The 24,140-nt window shown below is 39.3% G+C and overlaps 1 protein-coding gene across 1 annotated transcript in view; it reads left to right on the forward strand.

Moving 5' to 3' along the window:
- The first annotated feature begins 33 nt into the window (after positions 1-33).
- LOC114047336 (protein FAM110A-like) overlaps positions 34-24,140 on the forward strand; it is a 67,221-nt gene continuing 43,114 nt past the window's right edge. Inside the window, exon 1 of the mRNA XM_027868134.1 lies at positions 34-114. The gene's annotated coding sequence lies outside the window, so the exon portion shown is untranslated. The remainder of the gene's footprint in view (positions 115-24,140) is intronic.

Consider the following 24,140-nt stretch of genomic DNA (forward strand, 5'->3'; position numbering starts at 1 on the left):
CTGTCACCTTGCCAGATCTTCTACTGGGGAGGAGAAAAAGAAGCCAGTCTGGAACCAGGAGCCTGTCGAGACCTCATCCTTCCTGTTCCTACAGAGGTCTGGGGCTGGAGGAAGGTAGGGGAAGTCCACGAAAAGCTTCCTTATCCCATCTTAACTACTTGGAAGTGGATGAAAAGACACAGAAAAACTCTTGTCTCTCCGTCTGTGTCCCCCTCTGTCCCTCTCTCTGTCTGTCTCTCCCCCGATCTGCTCCAGGTCTCTCCTTTCACTCAGTGCTTCCTCCTCCCTGGGTTACCTGCATGGCAGGTCCCAGGTCTCCTCTCAGGAGGGGCAAACAGGCAGCTAAGCATTAACTTGGCCTCTGCTTCTTGCCTGGCAACCTGAGGAAATTGATCTGAGAATTCCAGGGTCACCTGATACCCTTGGCAAATACTCAGGTGACAACCTTCCCTCTAGTCCACCCCCCACTCCTTTCCCTTCAATGCTTCTCCCTGGGACTAGAGGGGTTCTTACTAGATTAGACACCTAAAACTATGGCCTCTAGGCTAAAAGTGGGTTAGTTGGGGTCAGATTTTAAAGATGATTGTGGGTGGGATTAGGAGAATAAGAGATAATCTGGAGTCTCAGGTGATCTTAATGCAGTCCTAGAATCTGGATTCTGGTCCTAACTCTGCCTCTAATTTTCTGTGTGACTTTGAGCAAATCCTTTTCTTTCTCTGGGCTGTCTGGGACTCAGTTTCTCCATATATAAAATTAAATGTTGATCTAGATGGCTTATAAGGGCCCTTCCCTATCTGATAGATTTATGTCTATTTTCTAAGTTCCTTTCAATCTCTGATACTCTGTGATTGCCCATTGGGAACTGGGGCACATGCCAGGGAATTGAGTCTTTCTTCATTGTCCAAACGTGAGCAGTGATTATCTTAATCACCAAACACTGTGCCCCAACAGGCCCATGCTCCAGCTGCTGCTGAAGTTCAAGGAAAGGTGGCATTCTCTCCTACTTTTTGCCTTCTCTGAAGCACAAGGATACTAAACATTCTCCTGAAAAGGACTTTGATAGTCAGAATTGGGAAGGATCCTAGAACCTAGTGGGTCAGAAATGGGAGAGACCGTAGTAGAAATACAGCCAGAAGACCTGGGCTTGAGCCTTAAGCTGCTAATTACTTATATGACAAGTCACTTAACCTCTCTGGGCCTCAGTTTCCCAAACTAGAATATGAAGATTATAGATGCTCATTAAGTACTACCTCTGATAGAATGTCAGAGCTGAAAGGGAGGGACCCTAGAACACAGACTGTTAGAGTGGGATGGGGTATGAAAAATTATTCAGTCCATTCCCTTTTTTCACAGTTAGGTAAAATGAGATCCAGAGTAATTAAGTAACTTTCCCAAGGTCACCCAGTAAGTTAGTGGCAGTCAGGACTCAAAGTCACTAATCCTCTTTCCATGACCTTTGGAACTCAAAATCTTATAAAAATGAATGTTAAACTATCTTTACATGTAATTGGAAAAAAATAAAATACTAATAAGTGGGGGGAAGACATTGGTTAGAATGACTGGAGATGGCCCAGGAAGCAGTCAGAGACTTTGGCCTTTTTAAGCTAAAGTCTTTCCCAAGTCTCAGTTCGTCTAGTGGTAATACCTATTAGCAGTTAAAAGTTAGATTTACCTCAGTTCTTACCTAGCCTTAATCACTGAATGGGTGTTGCTTCGACAAACCGAAACCTGGGAAAGATGGCCTACTTTGCCTTCACAAAAGAATCAAGCAGAGAAGGGAAGACCCTCAGAGTTTCTGGCCAGAACAAGAATGATTACTACTTATGCTCACTCTAAGCCATCAAAACCCAAACAATGAGCAAGTGAGGCTAGGGCTGGGTTTAAAGGCATAGTCAAGTAGCTCCATTTGAATCCCAATGGGGTTTATCTTTTAAAAAAAATTTTATGTTTATTTAGTATTTCATTTTCCCCCAGTTATGTGTAAAAACAATTTTTAAATTTGTTTTTAAAACTTTGACTTCCAAATTCTCTCCCTTCCTCCCTCTCCCACCCTCCCACTGAGAAGGCAAGCAATTCCATATAGGTTATATATGTGCAGTCATGCAAACTGTATCTGTAATACTCATGTTGTGAAAGAAAACAGACAAAAAAAAAACCTCAAGAAAAATAAAGTAAAAAAAAAAAAGTACGTGTCAACCTGTATTCAGACACTTTCTCTGGGGATGGATAGCATTTTTCATCCTAAGTCCTTCAGAGTTGTCTTGGATTGTTGTATTTCAAGAAAAGCTAAATCCTTCATGGCTGATCATCTTACAATATTGCTGTTACTTTGTACCCAGTACATTTCACTTTACATCCCCCCATGCAAGTCTTTCCAGCTTTTTCTTAGAGCATCTTGCTCATCATTTCTCAGAGTACAATAGTATTCCAGCATAATGATATGTTACAACTTGTTCAGCCATTCCTCAACTGATGGGTATCCCCTCAATTTCTAATGTTTTACCCCCAGAAAAGAGCTGCTATAAATATTTTTGTATATATAGGTCCTTTTCCTTTGTTTTTTATCTCTTTTGGGATACAGACCTAGTAGTGGTATTGTTAGGTCAAAGGGTATGCATGGTTTTATAGCCCTTTGGGCACAGTTTCAAATTGCTCTATAGAATGGTTGAATCAGTTCACAACTCTGGCAACAGTACATCAATGTCTCATTTTTCCCAAATCCCCTTCAACATTTGTCATTTACCTTTTCTTTCCTATTAGCCAAACTAATAGGTATGAGGTAGTACCTCAGAATTGTTTAAATTTGCATTTCTCTAATCAATAGTGAGTTAGAATATTTTTTCATATGGCTGTAGATAGCTTTAATGACTTCATTTGAAAACTGATTATATCTTTTGATGGTTTATCAATTGGGGAATGGCTCTTATTTTTATAAATTTGACACAGTTCTGTAAGAGTGTTTTGCTTCCAACTATCCCTTCCCCCAAATCTTCTCTCCCTTCTATCACCTCCCCTCATCCTTTTCTTATCCCTTCCCCTTCTACTTTGCTGTAGGTAAGATAGCTTTCTATACCCGTTGCCTGTATATCTTATTCCCTCTTTGAGCCAATTCTGATAAGATCAAGGTTCACTCACTCCCCCTCAATCTCCCCTCTTTCCCTCCAATGTAAAAGCCTTTTCTTGCCTCTTTTATGTGAGATAATTCTACCCCATTCTACCTCTCCCTTTCTCTTTCTCCCAGTACATTTCTCTCTCACACCTTGATTTTAGATTTTAGATATCATCCTCAATGGGCTTAATCAAAGCCTGGTTTTCCAGAGCTATGTTTCAAGAAATCATAAATGAAAACTACACAAGACAAGAGAGTTAATTGTCTCAGTTAAAAAACAATGACAGAATAAATAAGTAGAGAAGAAAAAAAATCTAGCCCCTAGACCAAAAGATACCTCAAGAAATATAAGCAATCAAAATTTATATTCCTTTGGATAGAGCACCCACATGTAAGGGTATGTCTCCCCATGTGGAGAGAGGAAGAGAAAGAAGAGGAGGAAAAAGTAGCAGCATTGCCCAACTGGAACTGGCCTGTTGAGTTCCCCTGGGGCAGCTACTACTACTACTCACAGATCGTTGTTCATTTGTTCTTTCTTCTCGTAGAGGACCAATGATATCAGGAAGATGATGTCTTAAATCTTGCCAGTGAAATGGCTCTAAGTGAAACAGGGCTGTGCAAAGTCGTCAGCCTTACTCTCTCCTCCAGAGTCAAAGTCCAGAGGCAAGACATAGGTCAGAACAACTGGAGCTGGCTCATGATGCACCAGGAGACCTTGGCCTTTTTAAGCTAAGATCTTTCCCAGGTTTCAGTTTGTCTGAAGCAACACCCATTCAGTGATTAAGGCAAGGTAAGAACTGAGGTAAAAGATGGCCTACTTTGCCTTCAGAAAAGAACCAATCAGGGAGGGGAAGATCCTCAGGGGTTTTGGCCAGAACAGAAACAATTGCTATTTACACTCACTCTGAGCCACCAAAACCCAAACAATGAGCAAGTAGGACTTGGGCTGAGGCCTAGTATTGACCAATCAGTGAGAGCCAGAGTGATTTGGGTTTAAAGGATAGTCAATTAGCTCCATTTGAATCCAAGTGGGCTTTATCAAAGCCTGATTTTTCAGAGCTCTATTTCAAGAAATCATAAATGAAAACTACATGAAACAAGAGAGTTAATTGTCCCAGTTAAAAAACTAAATCAAAGACAGAATAAATAAGTAGGAAAGAAAAAAAAATCTAGCCCCCAGACCAAAAGATACCTTGGCAAATATAAACAATCAAAATTTATATTCCTTTGGATATGTAAGGGTATGTCTTCCCATGTGGAGAGAGGAAGAGGAAGAAGAGGAGGAGGAGGAAAAAGTAGCAGCATTGCCCAACTGGAACTGGCTTGTTGGGTTCCCCTGGTGTAGCTACTACTACTACTCATAGATTGTTTTTCATCCTTTGTTTTCATAGAGGACCAGTGATATCAGGAGGGTGAGGTCTTGACTTGCAAGTGAGTTGGATTTAAATGAAGCAGAGCCATGTAAAGTCATCAGCCCCACTCTCTCCTCCAGAGTCATCAGAGTCCAGTGGCTAGACATAGGTCAGAAGAACTGGCAATGGCCCAGGGAAAGGTCATGAACCTCTTGCAGCTGTGGGTAAGAGATGTATTCTTAACCAAACAAGAGATAGAGGCAATGGCAAAAGATAAAATAGATAACTTTGATTATTTGAAACTGAAAAGCCTCTGTACAAACAAAATTAATATCTTTAGGATAGAAAGGGAAGTGATTGAATGGGGAAAAAAAACTTTATTTTTTAACATTTACTTAATATTTATTTTTTCTTCAATTACATGTTAAAATTTTGAGCTCCAAATTCTCTTCTTCCCTTCTTCCCCTCACCCCTCCCTGAGAGGCAAGCAATTTTATATAGGTCATACATGTGCAGTCATGCAAAACGTACTTCCATGTTAGTCATGTTGTGAAAGAAAACACATGCAAAAAAAACAAAGAAAAATAAAGTTTAAAAAATATGCTTCAATCAGGGCAGCTTGGTCCAGCCCTGGACCAAGGAGAACCTGAGTTCAAATCTGGCCTCAGACACTTGACACTTAACTAGTTGTGTGACTCTGGGCAAGTCACTTAACCTCATTGCCTAGCAAAAAAACCCTGAAAAAACAATAACCAAACAAACAAAAATATGCTTCAATCTACATTCAGACTCCTTCAGTTCTTTCTTCGGAATAGTGTTTTTCATCATAAATCCTTCAGAATTTGCCCTGAATCATTGTATTGCTGAGAACAACTAAGTCATTCATAGTTAGTTGATCATCATACAATATTGCTGTTACTGTGTACAATGTTCTCTTGGTTCTGCTGATTTCACTTTGCATCAGTTCATGTAAGTCCAGGTTTTTCTGAGAGCATCCTGCTCATCTTTTCTTCTCTCTTTTTTGGTTTATTTGTTTGTTTTTCTTCAGGCAACTGGGGTTAAGTGACTTGCCCAGGGTCACACAGCTAGTAAGTGTCAAGTGTTTGGTCTGAGGCCGGATTTGAACTCAGGTCCTCCTGACTTCAGGGCCGGTGCTCTATCCACTGCGCCACCTCGCTGCCCCCTGCTCATCTTCTCTTATGTTACAATAGTATTCCATCACAAACATATGCTTAGTCATTCCCCAGTTGATGGTCATCCCTTCAGTTTCTAGTTCTTTGCCACCAATAAAAGAGCTGCTGTAAATACTTTTGTGTGTATCGGTTCTTTTCATTTTTTTTTTTATCTCTTTGGGATACAGACCTAGTAATGTTATTGTTGGGTCAAAGGGTATGCATGGTTTTATAGCCCTTTGGGCATAGTTCCAAATTGCTCTCCAGAATGCTTGAATCAGATTATAATTCCGCCAAAAGTGCATTAGTGATGGGGTTGGAATCTGGGCCCCAGAAAGGAAAAACCCTGGATTTTCCCCCCTGGCCAAATCTCTGGTGTTCGCCTAGGCTATAATCCTATCAACTGGCCTTTCATTGTGGCTCTGCACCCAACCTCCCCTCTCATACTTAATCCTAGCTAGGCTCCATTGTCCAGGTCCCAGGAGTTCTGTTCACCATAACTTACTGGCCACTCCCATCCAGATCTCCTTAGGCCCCTCCTCCCGTCACCCCAAAACTACTTGACCACTCCTAGATCCCTCCCACAGGCTTTCTGTATATAAGGTCCATCTTGTCTCCATTAAGATGCTGGGATTCTTAAAATCTAGCCACTGGTCAGATTCTTACAATCTAGCCAATAGCTTATTAATATTCAGACTCCTTAAAGAGTCTGCCCAATATGATGGATGTTCTAATAAACCTTGTCTTTGGCTGAAAGAAGGCTTGCGTCAAATTCTTTTAAGCAGGACCTGCTTGTTGTAATTTTGGGGTCCCAGGACCCCTGAATCCCTAAACCGCATCATTAGGATCTTAATTTTCCCACATCTACTTTAACATTTGTCATTTTCCTTTTCTATTATATTAGCCAATTTTATAGGTTATAGAGTTGTTTTAATTGGCATTTCTCTAATCAATAGATTTAGAGCACTTTTTCATATAACTATAGATAGCTTTGAATACTTCATCTAAAAACTGCCTGTTCATATCCTTTGGCCATTTATCAATTGAGGAATGGCTCTTATTTTTGTAAATTTGATTCAGTTCTCTCTATTGAAAAACGAGGCCTTTATTAGAGAAACTTGCTGTAAATTTTTTTTCACAGCTATGATTACTGTGTATTTCCCTACACCCTATTTTAAACCCTGTTTATCCTTCTCTCTTCCCACCCCTCTTCATCCTCCTGTCCATCCTCAGAAATGTTTTGCTTCTGACTACCACGGGCCACTTGTTGCACACCAAAGGATTTAGGGTGGCTCTCGAAAAATGTAGAGGAAAACATTCTTTTTATGTAGAGGAAATTCTTTGGCTTGCTGAAAGTTATGCCGGCCTGGACTACCACCTCCCCCCAGTTCTCCCTCCCTTCTCTCAGCACTCCTTCTCTTATCTCCTTTCCCTCCAACTTTCCTATAGGGTTAGACAGATTTCTATACCCTACTGAGTGTGTATGTTATTCCCTCTTAGAACCCATTCCAATAAGATTAAGGTTCAAGTACTCCCCTCCCCCCCATCTTCCCCTCCACTGCAAAAGCTCTTTCACACCTTTTTTATGTTGATGAGATTCAAATAGACTGGGCAATGAGAAGCGAATTATCAAGTACCACCTAAAGCTACTTTAGGAGATAATGAGATTCAAGTAGTCTGGACAATGAAATAACAAAACTAAAGAAGCCCCTCCTCTCTGGGCAAATAGACTGAACAATGGAATAATGATGTGCCTAAATATGTTGGAAACCCTGAATTACCCCAGACCTCTTGCCTAGTGTCCCTAGTTACCTCACTTTTCAATCTTGATTACCTTACCTTTTTGTCCCTGATTACCTCATCTCCCCCAGATCACTACAAATTTTCCTCTATAAGAATCCCTAGCTTCTCCTGGCTGGGGGGGGGGGGGGGCTATCTCTCTTAAGGAGCTGCTGTCTCCCCTAAGGTACTTCCCCTGCCAGCTTAAGCTGGGATCTCCCTTAAGTTCTTAAGAGTTACAAAGGAATATAAATTTTGATCACTTAAATCTCACAAGATATCTTAGGGTTTGGGAGCTAGATTTTTTTCTCTTCCCTACTTATTTATTCTATCATTTTTTTTTTTAACTGTGACAATTAACTCTTCTGTCCCATGTAGTTTCATTTATGATTTTTTGAAACATAGCTCTGGAAAACCAGGCTTTGATAAAGTCCATTGGGATTCAAATGGAGCTACTTGACTCTGTCTTTAAATCCAAATCACTCTGGCTCTCACTGAGTGGCCAATAATAGGTCCCAGCCCAAGCCCCACTTGGTCTTTGGGTTTTCATGGCTCAGAGTGAGTGTAAATAGCAATTGTTTTTATTCTGGCCAGAAACTCTGAGGGTGTTCCCCTCCTAGATTGATTTTTTTTTTTTTTTGAGTAGGTGAACTAGGCCATCTTTTACTTTAATTCTTACCTAACCTGTAACTACTGAATGGGTGTTACCATAGACAAATTGAGCCCTGGAAAAGACCTTAGCTTAAAAAAGGCCAAGGTCTCCCACTACATCCTGGACTATCTCCAGTCATTCTGACCTATGTCTTGCCACTGGACTCAGATGACTCTGGAGGGGAGAGTGAGGCTGATGACTTTGAACAGGTCTGCCTCACTTAAATCCACACACTTGGAAGTTGAGACATAACTCTCCTGATGTTATTGGTCCTCCTCGAGAATGAAGAACGAACAATAACAACAATCATCTTCCGATGTAGGAAAGTGAACAGTTTAACCTTGTTAAATCTCTTATTAGTTCTCTTTCCTGTTTAGCTTTTTATGCTTCTCTTCAGTCTTATATTTGAAAAGTCAAACTTTCTATTTAGCTCTGGTCTTTTCATCAGGAATGCTTGAAAGTCCTCTATTTCATTGAATATTCATTTCTTTTTTCCTCCTGAAGGATTATACTCAGTTTTGCTGAGTAGGTAATTCTCAGTTGTAATCCTAGCTCCTCTGCTAAGCCTTCTTTCAGCCAAAGACAAGGTTTATTAGAACATAGTCATATTGGGCAGACTCTTATGGAGTCTGAACGCTAGTGAGCTAGTGGCTAGATTATAAGAATCTAAGCATCTTAATGGAGACAAGATGGACTTTATATACAGAAAGACTGTGAGAGGGACCTAAGAGTGGCCAGTAAACTGGGGTGAACAGAACTCCTGGAACCTGGACCTTGTGACCAGGGAAGGGGAGCCTAGCTAGGATTAAGGGTGGGAAATGGCCAGGGGCCATAGGGAAGTAAGACAATGGAGGGGAGATTGGGTGTAGCCACAATGAAAGGCCAGTTGATGGGATTATAGCCTCAGGCAAATGCCAGAGATTTGTCCACTGTGGGAAAGTCCAGGGTTTTTGTTTTGTTTTGTTGTGGTTTTTTTAGGCAATTGGGGTTAAGTGACTTGCTCAGGGTCACACAGCTAGTAAGTGTCAAGTGTTTGGTCTGAGGCCAGATTTGAACTCAGGTCCTCCTGAATTCAGGGCCGGTGCTATATCCACTGCGCCACCTAGCTGCCCCTCTAGGGTTTTTCCTTTTTGGAGTCTAGCTCCCATCCTCATCAGCTATAATATTCCTGGGAGTTTTCATTTAGGGATCTCTCTCAGAAAGTGATTGGTGGATTCTTTCAATTTCTAGTTGGTTCTAGAATATCAGGACACTTTTCCCTGACAAGACCTTTTTTTAAATTATGATTTTCAGATTATCTTTCAGGGATCCATTTTCCAGGTCGTTGCTTTTCCAATGAAATATTTCACATTTTCTTCTATTTTTTTTTTCATTCTTTTGATTTTGTTTTATTGCTTCTTGATGTCTCATAGTGTCAATAGCTTCCAATTGCCCAATTCTAATTTCTAAGGAATTATTTCCTTCAGTGAGTTTTTGTGCCTCCTTTTCCATTTGGCCAAGTCTATTTTTTAAGAAGTTCTTTTCTTCAGTGAATTTTTGTATATCTTTTTCCATTTGGCTAATTCTGCTTTTTAAGGAGTTTTTCTCTTCAGTAGATTTTTGTGTGCCTCTTTTACCATTTGGCCTATTCTGTTTTTTAAGCTGTTATTTTCTTCATTATTTTTTGTGTTTTCTTTACCAAGCTGTTGATTCTATTTTCATTATTTTCTTGCATCATTGTAATTTCTTTCCCCAATTTTTCCTCTACCTCTCTTATTTGATTTTTTTTCAGCCAAAGACAAGGTTTATTAGAACATTCATCATATTGGGCAGACTCTTAAGGAGTCTGAACATTAGTGAACTGTTGGCTAGATTGTAGGAATCTGAGCAGTGGCTATCATCTTAATGGAGACAAGATGGACCTTATTATACAGAAAGATGGTGAGAGGGATCTACGAGTGGCCAAGTAGTTTGGGGTGACTGGAGGAGGGGGTCTAAGGAGGATCTGTTTGGGAGTGGCCAGTAAGCTAGGGTGAACAGAACTCCTGGGACCTGGACAATAGAGCTTAGCTAGGATTAAGTGTGGGAAAAGGCTGGGAGGCCATAGGGAGGGCTAGGCTAGATTAAGGGTAACAGAATTGGGAGATTGGGTGTAGCCACAATGAAAGGCTAATTGATGGGATTATAGCCTCAGGCAAACTCCAGAGATTTGGCCATGTGGGAAAGTCCAGGGTTTTTCTTTTTGGGGGTCTAGCTCCCATCCTCATCATTCCCCTTCAAACAAATGGGACCCAAATTCTTTTGGGGTAAGGGACAAAAGTCTTGACTTCTGAAACTGCTTCCTGCTGGCAAGGGGAATAGATCTGTCCCTGCCTCAAGGGTGTCCCAAAGAGGAGGTTGACTGTAATTGAGCACAGGCTGCATCCAGGGAACATTGGGGGAACATTGGGGGAACATTGGCTGGTACGCATCGTTTGCTACCAACTGTAGGTGGATGGCTTGTAGTCTCCCAGTCTTGGCTAGTGAAGAGCTTGGTATTAGGCAGTTTTTCCTGGTGCAGGGAACCATATGATGAGGTCTAGAGGTTTAGGGATGCTAGTATCCTGAGATCACAACACGCAAGTCCTGCCCAAAAGAATTTGACCCAAGACTTCTTTTGGCCAAAGATGAGGTTTATTAGAACATCCATCATATTGGGCAGACTCTTAAGGAATCTGAACATTAGTGAGCTGTTGAGTAGATTTTAAGAATCTAAGCCTCTTATTTGATTTTTAAAGTCCTTTTTGAACTCTTCCAGGAATTCTTTTTGAGCCTGAGACAAATTTGCATTTTTTTGAGGTTTTGCATGTAGCAATTTTGACTTTTTTGTCTTCTACTGAATTTGTGTCTTGTTCTTCCCTGTCACCATAGTAATTTTCTATGGTCAGATCCTTTTTTTTGTTGTTTGCTCACTTTTCTAACCTATTTCTTGACTTTAAACTTTATATTAAAGTTAGGCTCTGTTCTCTGGGTGAAGGGGGGCACTGTCTCTAATGTCAGGTTTTTATGCAGCTCTTTTTAAAGCTAATTCCAAAGGTCTGTGTGTTTTCAGTTCTTTCAAAGTAGTATGATCTGAAGAGAGGTATATTTACTACTCTCCTGGCCTGTGTTCTGGTCTGTGAGTTACCACAAGCACTATTTTCCACTCTGGAACTGTGACCAAGTTCCCTGCTCCTCTTTGGATGCAACCTTTGGTGTGCTAGTGCTCCTCCTTGCCCTGGGATTGCAACCTACCCATGACTGTGACCTAGATCCATGTATGGGCAATGCAACAGAGTCCTGCACACAGTGCCAGCAAAGGGACCCCTGAGATCTTCTTTTGACCACTTATTTGACCTCTTACCATCTGTGGGCTGAGAACTCTGGAAGCCACAGCTATTGCCACTGATTCAGTCACCCCCAAGGTCTGCTGTGATTTGCTAGGGAATGGCCTGCATTCCACTCTCACTGGAGTACAACAGACCTTTCCTGCTGATCCAGGTTGTCTTGTTCTAGAAAATTGTGCTACCCCATCCTTTTGTGGGTTATGCTGCTCCAGGATTCATTTTGAGGCTTTATTTAAAGTTGTTGGGAGAGGAATTTGGGAAAGCTCAGCTGAGTCCCTGCCTTTTCTCCACCATCTTGGCTCTGCCCCCTAAAATATCTTTCTATCAAATTTTTTCTGATAAGAGTTTGGTATCCAAAATATATAAACAATTAATAAAAATATATAAGACTAATAGCTATTCCTGAAGAGATAAATGGTCAAAGGATGTTAACAAATAATTCTCAAAAAGAATTGCAGGGGCAGCTAGGTGGTACAGTGGATAGAGTACCTGCCCTAAAGTCAAGAGGACCTAAGTTCAGATATGGCCTCAGACCAAACACTTGACACTTACTAGCTGTGTGACCTTGGGCAAGTCACTTAACCCCCAATTCCCTAAAAATAAGAAAAAATTTTAAAAAAAGAATTGCAAAGGGGGCAGCTAGATGGTGCAGTGGATAGAGCACCGGCCCTGGAGTCAGGAGGACCTGAGTTCGAATCAGTCTCAGACCAGGCACTTGACACTAGCTATGTGACCCTGGGCAAGTCACTTAACCCCATTGCCTCACAAAGACAAAAACAAAAACAAAGAATTGCAAAGCATTTATACAACCATATTTTAAAAAGGCTCTAAATCACTAATAATGAGAGAAAATGCAAATGAAAACAACTCTAAGGTTTCATATCATACCCTGCAAATGTGCAAAAATGACAAAAATGACAACAATGTTGCCCTTGTTGGAGGGGTTATAAGAAGACAAGCACACTAATACATTGTTGGTGGAGCTGTGAAATGGTACGATTTTGAAAAGCTTTATAGAATTATGGAAGTAAAATGACTAAAATATTTGTACACTTGCCTGAACCAGAGATTCCATTACTGGATTTCCCCTGCAAGGAAGTATTGATAAGAAAAACTTTCCCATATACTCCAAAATGTCTTGACTTCAAAATAGAAAAAAGATGACTTAAAATTTTCTTTAGAATTATTAATGCAATTTTGTATGTAAAATCCTTAATCTAATTTTTAGAACCATTACTAAAACATACTCAAAGCTTGTATTTCCCATTGGAAACATTTAGAAGTTTATATATTTTATATATTTATATATTTCCTAGTCCTTAGATTTCTAACAATCTAATCTTATTGCTTTATCAAAATTTATTACTCCATTAAATTAAAAAAAAAACCTTTTACATCTTTATCCCATTCTTCTCTTTTGGGGATACATCTATTAATCTATCTGCACACACACACACAAAATCCTGAAAAAATGAAATACTTTAAGGACCTAATCTTATACTTGAATATATGTCTATTAGCAAAGGGTTGGCAAGTCAAAAAACTAATTTACTTAGTTGCTTAGGTTATCAAGCTGATTACAAATTCAGATTACAAAGTAAGATTTTTCACATTTGCATCCTATTATAGTAACTCAGATGTTTTAGTGTTAATCTATTAATGAATAGATTTAGTAATTCAACAACAAAACTTCCACTGTTCATTCTACCTGATTACAGAAATTTGCTATGAAAGGAAAAAGGAGGGACATAGTTATGATAATATCAGGATTGTTCCTTCAAGGGCATAGATTGAGCTGACATAAGCCGTAACAGGGGAAAAATTCCCTTAGCTCCCTTTGATTCTAGGTAAGAGTCATAGTTAATAGCCAATCATAAAGCAAAGTTCCACATTATTCACAGGCTACAATAGCCAGGGTCATAATTTTCCAGATGGGAAAATTTCCTGTTTAGAAAAGAAATAGCAAAATTGGGAAATTGAATCAAGAGGATCCTATCTTTGTCCACCTAAGTTCATCCTCTCAACTTTTCCCAAGCAGAGACACACACCTGTAGCAGTTGTTAGACCACACGCCCTTCAGGTAGCATATGGCATTCCCCTTGAATGGTGTACTATTGACTTAATGACAATTTGGACCATCATACCCGAAATAAAAACTCAGAATAATATTAAATTACAGTCTCATGAAATTTTACCTCAAATAGTAAAAATTCACTGATCACAGCTTAGGGCTAGGTTATTATTATCTTTCTCATGTTGTGATAACAGTTTATGAGCACATCTTATTTATCCTTCAATTATAAATGAAGAATAATCACATTCTAGAGGTTTATGCATACAGTGCATACATGGTAATTCACTCAAAAACCCCAGGAAAATACTGACTGTAGAAAGTCTCCAAACTAACATATCCATATGCTAAGGTCTATTGATTCAAAGATATAACTTCAATACCCACTATTGTTAACAGATACAATTTCTTAATTTTCATAAGTGATGGTCAAATCATCTCAGATGAAACTCATTCTTTACTATAAGCAAACTTGTAAGTTTACCCACTTTGACTGGGAGTGGTCCTAGTTTCTTAAACTTCAGTACTTTAAAATTCTATAATATAATGTCAGCAGGGCTGATAACATCTTAAAACCTTGCCCAAATAGAAAGTTCCAAGGAACCTCATAGATAAAGATAATTAAAGAGGTCTTTGCTACTTTTCTCCAATAGTAAGTTACCATTATTATCCATTTTAAGGCAAAATGAACCCCATTAATATTTAAGTTTTCAGACATTTTGACCACATTCTTTTAATAACTCAATTCACAATTTAATAGCATCCAAATTAAAAAGAGGTTGTTTTTCTAACTGCATTTGTGATACAATGACTTCCCAAATTTCACAAAATAAGAAAAATTACATATTTATGTATTTTTGAAACAACACAAAACTTTTTGTCTGTCAAGTAATATTAATTTGTTTGAATGCATTTTTGAATCTTCACATGAAAAAAATCACTATCTATCAATTTGACATTCTATACCAATCACATGCAAAACCCAATATAGAGTAATTACATTTAACAAAAATATCAATAGCTAACATTTATATAGTGCTTACCATGTGCCGGGCACTGTGCTAAGCACTTTAAAATTATTATGTTATTTGATCCTCACAACAACCCTGGGAGGTGCGTACTATTATTATTCCATTTACAAATTAAGAAACTTTGGTAAACTGAGGTGAAGTGGCTTGCTTAAAGTAACACAATTAATAAATGTCTTTTTTTCCTTTATAATTAATTTATTTTTAGTTTTCGACATTCACTTCCATAAGATTTTGAGTTTTAAATTTCTCCCCCTTTCACTCCTCTCCCCTCCCCCCCAAGATGGCATGCAATCTGATATAGGCTCTACTTATACAATCATATTAAGCATATTTTACTATTAGTCATGATGTAAAGTGCAATTAGAACTAATGAGAGGAATCATGAGAATGAAGCATTAAAACAAAATAACAAAGGAAAAGGAGAGCAAATAGTATGCTTCCATCTGCATTCGGATTCCATAGTTCTTTCTCTGGATGTGGATAGCAATTTCCATCATGGATCTTTTGGAGTTGTCTTAGATTCTTGCATTGCTGTGAAGAGTTAAGTCTATCAAAATCAGTCATACCACAATGTGGCTGTTACTGTGTACAATGTTCTCCAGTTCTGCTTATTTCACTCTGCATCAGTTCATATAAGTCTTTCCAGGTTTTTCTGAAATATCCCTGCTCATCATTTCTTATAGCACAATAGCATTCCATTACATTCTTATACCACAACTTGTTCAGCCATTCCCCAATTGATGGGCATCCTCTCAATTTCCAATTCTTTGCCATCACAAAAGGAGCTGCTATTAATACTTTGTACATGTGGGTCCTTTCCCCATTTTTATGATCTCTTTGGGATACAGATCTAGAAGTGGTATTGCTGGGTCAAATTAATAAATTTCTGAGACCAAATTTGCACCTAGGTTTTCCATACATTTTCTTTTTTTTTCCCTCATGAATACTTTAATGAACTACATACATTTTATACAAAATGGAATTCCTCATTCAGAGCCCAAAAAATGTAGGGAGACCCTAAAAATGTAGCAGACACACTTCTGCACACTGGTTTCAGTAGTCTAGTTTGTACAGAAATGTTTCCACTAGATTCATAAAGTGTGATTTAGGTGAAGACTTTTCATTTGGTCAACTGTTTGACAGTCTTCAGCTCTTCGAGAGGTTCCCATTTTTGGTTAATTGTGAAAATCTTTTGAGGCTTGTAGGGATTCGTATTTTCCCATGGTTCTGGATTTTTCTGTCTGTTAACGATCACATCAGTTTTGAAAAGGGAGTATATGGACTTGTAGGCTGCTCCAATTCCAGCAAAACTCACAAATGTAATCAAAGGAATAAGTTCTTTCTTTTTCATCACGAATTGTAAGAAGTTCACGATTGAGACTTTTTGGGTGGAGGTCAGCGAGGACAACCAGGTATTTGCGTGACTGTTGCTAAAGCCTAGAACTGTAACCATAAATTTTCCCAGCATGTTGCCTTAATGCCAAATAGCAAATGCATTTTGCATTGAGTTCTGATTTACCACAATTACCTAATATGAGAACACATCTCATTGTAAATGAGATCACAATATAATTCAGTTTCAGAACAAACTTCAACTAAATCACATCAAATCTCAATTTACAATCACAAATGATAATATTCAAAATCTCAATGGAACCAAATTCTTCTCAAAATTCTTTCCGAAACTTCAAACTCTTTATTTTCAAACCCTCCAGTCATACTCTTAGTGAAAAAAGACCAAGGTCTCCCACTGCATCCAGAGCTACCTCCAGTTGTCCTGATCTATATCTTGCCACTGGACCCAGATGACTCCAGAGGAGAAAGTAAGACTGGTGACTTTGCACAGCCCTCCCTCACTTAAATCCAATTCACTTGCACATCATGGCATCATCTCCCTGATGTCATGGTCCCCTTTGGAATGAAGTAGTGAAAACAGACTCCAACTTTCTTTAACTTTCTATCAATTCTCCTCCTGTATCTTAAGCCTTCTGTCTTGCAAATTTTTTCTGTTCAGTGGATTTTGATCGAAGTCTACCAACTTCAAAACTAACTTTTCATTTTATACTCTGATTCCTCACTTCTCTTTACCTTAACTGCTTTCTTAAGTTCATCCCATTATTTCTTAATCATATTCTAGTCTAAAATTCTACTGAATCTCTCCTGTACAGATTTACTTACACAATAATAATTCATTGCTAAACTTTTACTTCTCAAATTGCATAGTGAGAAAATTAAATTGATTCTGTATAACTTTTATTGGTCCCATTTACAGTTAATTGATTTTGTCTTGTAACTGCCTAAGTCTTGGTTCTTTCTGAACATAGTGCAGAAGCTCAGGTAGCTCATTTGAGGTAAGTTTAGAAGTCCAGTTCTCCTACTATTGGTTGTTCTATTCTTGCCTCGAAGAAATCTGCCATCCTTGAGGGATGTGAGGAGACACCAGGGAGTGTGGTCTAGTATCTTTATATCACCAAATTATCCTTCAAGGATGTCTGGTTTGCTATCCAAAGAAGTCTGGTCTACTATCTCTAACCTTGCAAGTGGACTCAAACAATGAACTTTTCCTAGTCACAGAAGGGAAGGAAGGGGTTTTTGTTACCCCTCATTCCCAATTTCTAACCAATCATATCATTCCCCACACCTCAGCTATGTAACCAATCACGTTGTCCTCATCCCCGTGATGCAGCAAACCATGTAACCAATTGTATTAGTTCCTCACCTACCTTGTTTTGTTCTTTGTTCTATGCTTATAAAGAGGAACTGCATCTCATTTGATCTAGTGGGTCTTTGGTTCAACTGAAGCAGACACTAACACATTCTATTATTAGGTTTGTGCCTTGTTAATAAAATGTTATATTACTCAGAAAAAGTGTGCTTTAGTCTACCTTTGTGGAATTTCACTCATGACAATAGTCTATTTCAATTTAGGGTGACTTAGCTACTAGTTTACCTAAACAATTAAATTCTGTTGAATCATTTCAAACCGGGTTCTGTTCTGCTTATTCTCTAGTGGGTGAAATCAACTTCTTCTAGAACAAAACATCTGTCTCCCTCCAAGAAGATGGGAGAGGTGTATGTTGTTTGTGCTTAATCTTTATCCTAGCTGCAAACCTCAAAATCCACAAAGATGTTAACATAATTTGGAAATTTACAGGAAAGAGATTACATTTCAGTTACAAATTTAGTCTCTAATTAGTTTATAATGCCACAAATTTCTACAAACCAGAAAAAATTTCCTTCCTTTTCTTGTCTATCTTTATCTCTGCAATCTCCAACCTTGCCAGGGTTTTAAAGACGGAGAGAAAGAAAGAATTTCAAAGTTTTCCTTCTTATCTCCCACTGAAAGTTTAATTAAAAAGTCAATGAGAGGGGCAGCTAGGTGAATAGAGTTCTGGCCTTGGAGTCAGGAGGACCTGAGTTCAAATCCAGCCTCAGACATTACTTACTAGCTCTGTGACCCTGGGCAAGTCACTTAACTGTGATCGCCTCACCAAAAAAAAAAAGTCAATGAGAGTAAGTCCCTGCTTAATATTATCAGTAGTTGGAAGAGCTATCTTGAGATTCCACCCTTTTATGCTCCACTTTGGTGCTGCCTCATTGCAGTTTATTATGGGTGATGAGGCATTTCCATTTAAAGTTCTCCAAGGTAAAAAGACCTTAATCATGCTATAGAGAACTTCAGTATTAGAAACCCCATCAAGACCACCTCGCTGCCTATATCACCCCCTTTCTGGGGCCTACTAAAATCTTTACTTCCTTCTCTGATTTTTCCTTACTAAAGTGGTTTCTTAAGAGTACCATGATCTTCCCCTCTTCCCTCCTTTTTTTACCCCACATTATGCCTCTGTCAAGGCCCTTTTAGAACTCTATTCTGAAACATTCCCTTTACTACTAGGAGTTTTCGCTGATCCCAGGGAACTCTGCCAGCTAACTAGAGGTGGTTCCCATTAAGCTTCAGTTGAGGCCCTCTTATCTTCTTTGAGGTTCCAGTCTAGATGAAGTTTGGGAGGACATGGAGATCTAAGATGGGTGGTCCTTCCTGAGGAAGCCCTTTGGGGTAAGATTTCTGCTGGAGCCTCTAGGATGTTCCTTCGTTGAAGGTTGGTCATTACACAGAGACTCACGGCCTCCTCCTGGCTGACTCAACAGAACTGTTAGCAAAAATAAAGACACCAAGTTACATCCAGACCATGATTTATTTAACAAGGAATGTGGTTGCAGAAACAAATGGGGCCCAAAGCTCTCAGTCAGTGCAAGGACCTGGAGGCTCATGGCTCTTTGGCTTCTCAGCTAGTACAAAAGGGGAACAGGAATGTATCAGCCAAGCTGTGATTAGATCAGGGCATGTGCTGATGTCTCATGAGTGGGGGGCTTTACAGAAAGCATTTGGAGGACATGAAACTAAAAAATATCAGTGTTCAGAGGTGAAAATTATAGTCACACAACTGAGTCACTTTGGCTTAACGGAAGAAAGTAGAAAATAAATCGTGTAGAGTTGAACTAGATTACTAATGGGTCAAAATTGGGAAAAGGGAAAGTGTAGACAGAGCAGGAGTGATGGCCTGGGGAAATAGTGAGAAATGGAGGAATTGAATGTGATGGTAAGGAAGAAGAGGTGTAGAAATAGTAAAACACAGGAAAAAATGAATGACAAAAGTTTATGATTAAATAAAATAAACTCAGAATTTTTGAATATTTAAATGTAACATTCATGGGTGATGGCAAGATGAAGGATATGACCATCCTTGTGTAGAGCTGGGGTAGAATAGAGGAGTAGGTCATGGAACTTGAATAGATTGGGAAATTGGGAGATTAGCTTATTTGGGAGAACATCAACATGTATATTGAAGTCTCCTAGTATGAAGGCAGAAATTGGGGTAGAGGGGAAGACTATGAGACAAGCACTGCATTCATGGAGAAAGAAAGAAGAATGACTTGAAGGTTGGTAGAGAACAGCTACTGGGGTCTGGATTAGTTGAGAAATTTGAATAATGTGAACCTCAAAGGAAGAGAAGTTTCTGATTGAGATGGTAGAGGGAAGGTCTGGAAATGGCCATAGGGAGCAAGGAGACTTCTGATCCCACCCCAAAAACACTGGGGAATGTGAGAGAAGATGCAACTCATGCTGGAATGGATGGCCTGTGGGGAGCCAGGTCTAAATGAGTGATAGAAGATGGAATGAGCAGGAGAAGGAAGAAGTCTGAAATTGAAAGAAGTTTGTTGCTCAGTGGTTAGAGTGCAGGACCTGAAATCAGAAAGAACTCAGTTCAAATCTGTTCTTAGATGCTTATCAGCTGTGTGATCCTGGACAGTCAACTAACTTCTGTCTGCCTCAGTTTCCTCATCTGTAAAATGGGGATAATAACAGCACCTACCTCCTAGGATTGTTGATCAAATGAGATCCTATTTGCAAAGAACTTAAAGCACTATAAAGCAAGTTATTAATACTATTATTGTTTTTATTTACTATAGAGTTCCAGAGGGCATAGTGGAAGGGGCGGGCAGATCTGAAGTAAGATCTTCTGGGGGCAGGTAGATAGCAATGAATGAGTAGAGATCTGGGGCAGGGGAGGGGAGAGCTTTTCTTGAGCAGTCAGGTCTCATATGGAGGAGAAGGTAGGGATAGGAGTATGTGTACCGTTGGGGAAAGTCCATTGAGGAAGTGGGAGGTATGTCCCTAGGTGTCTGGAACCTGCCCAACTGATAAGCACAAGCAGTTCTGTCCAAAACAGGACTAGCAACTTTCCCCCTCAAATCAAGCCTTTTTCTGAATCTCACTATTTCTGTCAAGGACATCACAATCCTTTCAGTCTCCCAGGTTCACCACCTCAGAATTATCCTTGAATCCTCATTCTCTTTCCCCACATATCCATTTAATTGTCAGGTCTTATTTCTACCTCTGCAACATTCACATTCTTCCTATCTGATGCCATCATACACAATCAATATTCTACTTCACACCCTCATCACCTCTTTCCTGGACTATTGTAATAGACTCCTGATTGGTCTCCCTGCCTCAGATCACTCCCCTCTCCAGTGCATCCCCCCACACAGTTGCCAAAGTGATTTTCCTGAAGCCGTGGTCTGACCATGTCAATCCCCTACTTAATAAATTGTAGTACCTCCATATTATGTCTAGAATACAATCCAATATTCAATAAATATTTATAAGGTACCTACTATTTGCCAGGTACTATGTTAAGCTCTGGGGATAAAATTAATAAATAAAAAAAAAAGACGATCCCTGCTGTCGAGGAGCTTACCATCTAATAGGAGGAGACCACAAAAAAGGAAGCGGGAAAGGTAGGGAAGAAGAAGAAGGGCATCCTGGTGGGGCATCTTATTCTGTGGAGTTGAAACCAGGATACAAAATGAAGTGCTCTGTTTGACATTTAAAGCCCTTCACAACTTGACCCAAATCTACTTTGCAGTCTTGTTTTATATTACTCCCCTTCTTGTACGCTATAATCTAACCAAACTACCCTTCTTACTGTTCCCCATGCACATCTCCTGTCTCTATGCCTTTGTGTTTTGGTTGTGCCTTATACCTGGAGTGTAGTCCCTCCTCCCTTCTGCCTCTTTAAATCTCTTGTTTCCTTCAAGACTCAGCTCAAGCACTATGTTGGGCCTGAAAGCTTTTTTTTTTTTGTTCCTCAGGTCCTAGTGCCCTTTTTTCCCAAAATTACCTTGTATTTACTCTGTGAATATTTTCTATAAGCTTATTTATGTTGTGATGGGTGAAATCTGAGGAAATGGATTTGAACTTCAAAGTATTTCTTTTTATTAAGCAATACATGTCAATGGTGTAACAAATTGGACCAGGTCTCCTCAGCTTGTCACTGGACCCCAAATACAGGGGGAGGCAGAATTTTATGCATTAAAAGAAAACAATTAGGGGCAGCTAGATGGTGCAGTGGATAAAGCTCTGGCCTTGGAGTCAGGAGGACCTGAGTTCAAATCTGTCCTCAGACACTTGGCACTTACCAGCTGTGTGACCCTTGGCAAGTCACTTAACCCCAAAATGCCTTACCAAGAAAAGCAAAAATTTTTTTTTTAAATCCCATGAAAAGAAAACAATTAACAGAATGTAAACTGGGATAAAATATTAGGTAATCTGATTTCTAATTGGAGGAAAGATCAGAAGCTTTCTGAGTTGGGAGGGGGAAAGAAAACAGGTGCAATTCCCTGAAATCAGAAACAGAGGTGTCTCACTTTTCCCGCCAAGTGTCTGTATTCAATCAAAGAAACAAGGAAACAGTAATCGACTGACCAGTAAGAGGCCAGTTTTCAAATAAGACATATGGGTTGCTTGAGATTGTGAGAAAAACTCCTTACATAAATCTTCAGATCTGACTGGGTTTCTGGTCAGCATAACCTAGATTCTTAGTTAAGGGTCTCTAAGCAACAGGTAAAGGTAATCCATCTTCCCAGCCACACAGGGTTAGGTTTAAACAATGCAATGAATTTTTCTCACAATTCTCATCATTGAATAAAGTTTTCTCACAAAACAGAAATTGAACTAGACCTATAATTGAAAAGAAAGGGGACTGAGCTAGCTCTAGAATTGAGTCACAAGATGCAGTAGGTGTGTTTCACTCAGTCTCCACAATTCCCTCAATGCACATGTTGTCACCCCTATAGAATGTAAACTTCTTGGGCACAGGGGCCATTTCATCCTTGTCTTTGTATCCCCAGCACCTAGCACAAGGTCTAGTACATATGTGCTTAACAAATATTTACTGAGTGATCTAAGGCTATGGACAAGATCAGGAGGGAAGAGCACACTATGCTTTTTGGGGGGAGGTATTTAATTCTTATCTTTTTCAATGATGAAAAACGGATTTTTTTACTCCCTCCCAATCCTTCACCACCACTGGGGGAAAAAACCAACAAAACCTTGTAACAAACAGGATTCAAACAAATTTCTATATTGACCAGGTGAAATATGATATGTTTCAGTTTGTACCCTGAGTTCACCACCTCTCTATTAGCATGCTTCATCATGAGTCCTCTGGAATCATGGTTGGTCAAAAGCTTTCAAAATTGTTTGTTTGGGAGGAATGAATCAATAAATGAATAAAACATGTATTAAGCACTTACTATGTGTAAAGAACTATGCTAAACACTGGGGATATGCAGAGAAAGTAAGACGGTCCCTGTTCTCAAGGAACTTACATTCTAATGAAGGAGACAACACAAATGGAAAGTTTTAACTTCCAGTCAGATGGAAAAGTCCCATGGTTCATAGGGTATGGCAGCAAAGCCAATGGTAATGCCTCTTCTTTAATGCCATTTTCACTGATAAAATCATATCAGTTTCCGATGTTGAACTATCTGATAGTGCCAAAGACTAATAAAAAGAATTTTCTTTTCTGGGTCTTCTGTACTGTGCATGAGTAGATGTCAGCCTACATCTCCACAGGGAATGATGGCTCAGATCAATAATGGCTTTCTGGGATGATGGCTGAGGTGAATGGGCTAGAAGCATTCCTATTCCCAAGCCTAGATTCAGGCTCCTGGGCTATCTCCAACAGGGTCTGAAGGGAGATGGTGTTCAAGATGGTGGTATTGTTTGGACTTGCCTGGTATATGCTGTATCTTGTCTCTCCTTTAGGGTGTTTTGCTAGTTCAGCAAAGTTGGCTTTTCTGCCCTGAAACACTAATTTTACAATGTTTTGTTATTATATGAATTGTTTTCTTGATTCTGCTCACTTCACTCTGGATTAGTTCATATGTCCTCCCAGGTTTCACTGAAACTATTCTTTCGATTATTTCTTTTTTTAATTTTTAAAATTTTTTTATTAATTTATTTTGATTTATCAATAATCACTTCCATGTGCTTTTGAGTTTAAAATTTTTCTCCCCCTTCCTCCCCACCACCCACCCCAAGACAGCACATAATCTGATATAGGCTATACATTTATATTCCTATTAAACATTTTCACATTAGTGAAGTTGTAAGTAAAAATTAAAACCATTAGGAGGAACCATCAGAAAGAGAAAACAAAACTCAACAGAAGAGAAAAAAAATAGCAATTCAACTTCCATAGTTCTTTCTTTGGATGTGGGTAGCATTTTCCATCATGAGGCCTCTGGAGATGTCTTAGAGCCTTGTATTGCTGGGAAGGGCTAAGTCTATCAAAGTCAGTCATCGCACAACGTGGCTGTTATTGTGTACAACGTTCTTCTGGTTCTGCTCACTTTACTCAGCATCAGTCCATACAAGTCTTTCCAGGTTTTTCTGAAGTCTGCCTGCTCATCATTTCTTACAGCATAATAGTATTCCATTACATTCATATACGCCGACTTGCTCAGCCATTCCCCAATTGATGGGCATCCTCTCAATTTCCAATTTTTTGCCACCACAAAAAGAGCTGCTATGAATATTTTTGTACATGTAGGTCCTTTTCCCATTTGTATGATCTGTTTGGGATATAGCCCTAGAAGTGCTATTGCTGGGTCAAAGGGTATGCACTCAATTATTTCTTACTCTATGATAGTATTCCATTGCATTTATATAACCTAATGTGTTCAAGCATTCCCCAATTGATGGATACTCCTTTAGTTCTCGGTTCTTTGCCATGAGAGAGAGAGAGAGAGAGAGAGAGAGAGAGAGAGAGAGAGAGAGAG

Source organism: Vombatus ursinus, unplaced genomic scaffold (assembly GCF_900497805.2).
Source record: "Vombatus ursinus unplaced genomic scaffold, bare-nosed wombat genome assembly UNPS02014786.1, whole genome shotgun sequence".
NCBI classification, from domain to species: domain Eukaryota; kingdom Metazoa; phylum Chordata; class Mammalia; order Diprotodontia; family Vombatidae; genus Vombatus; species Vombatus ursinus.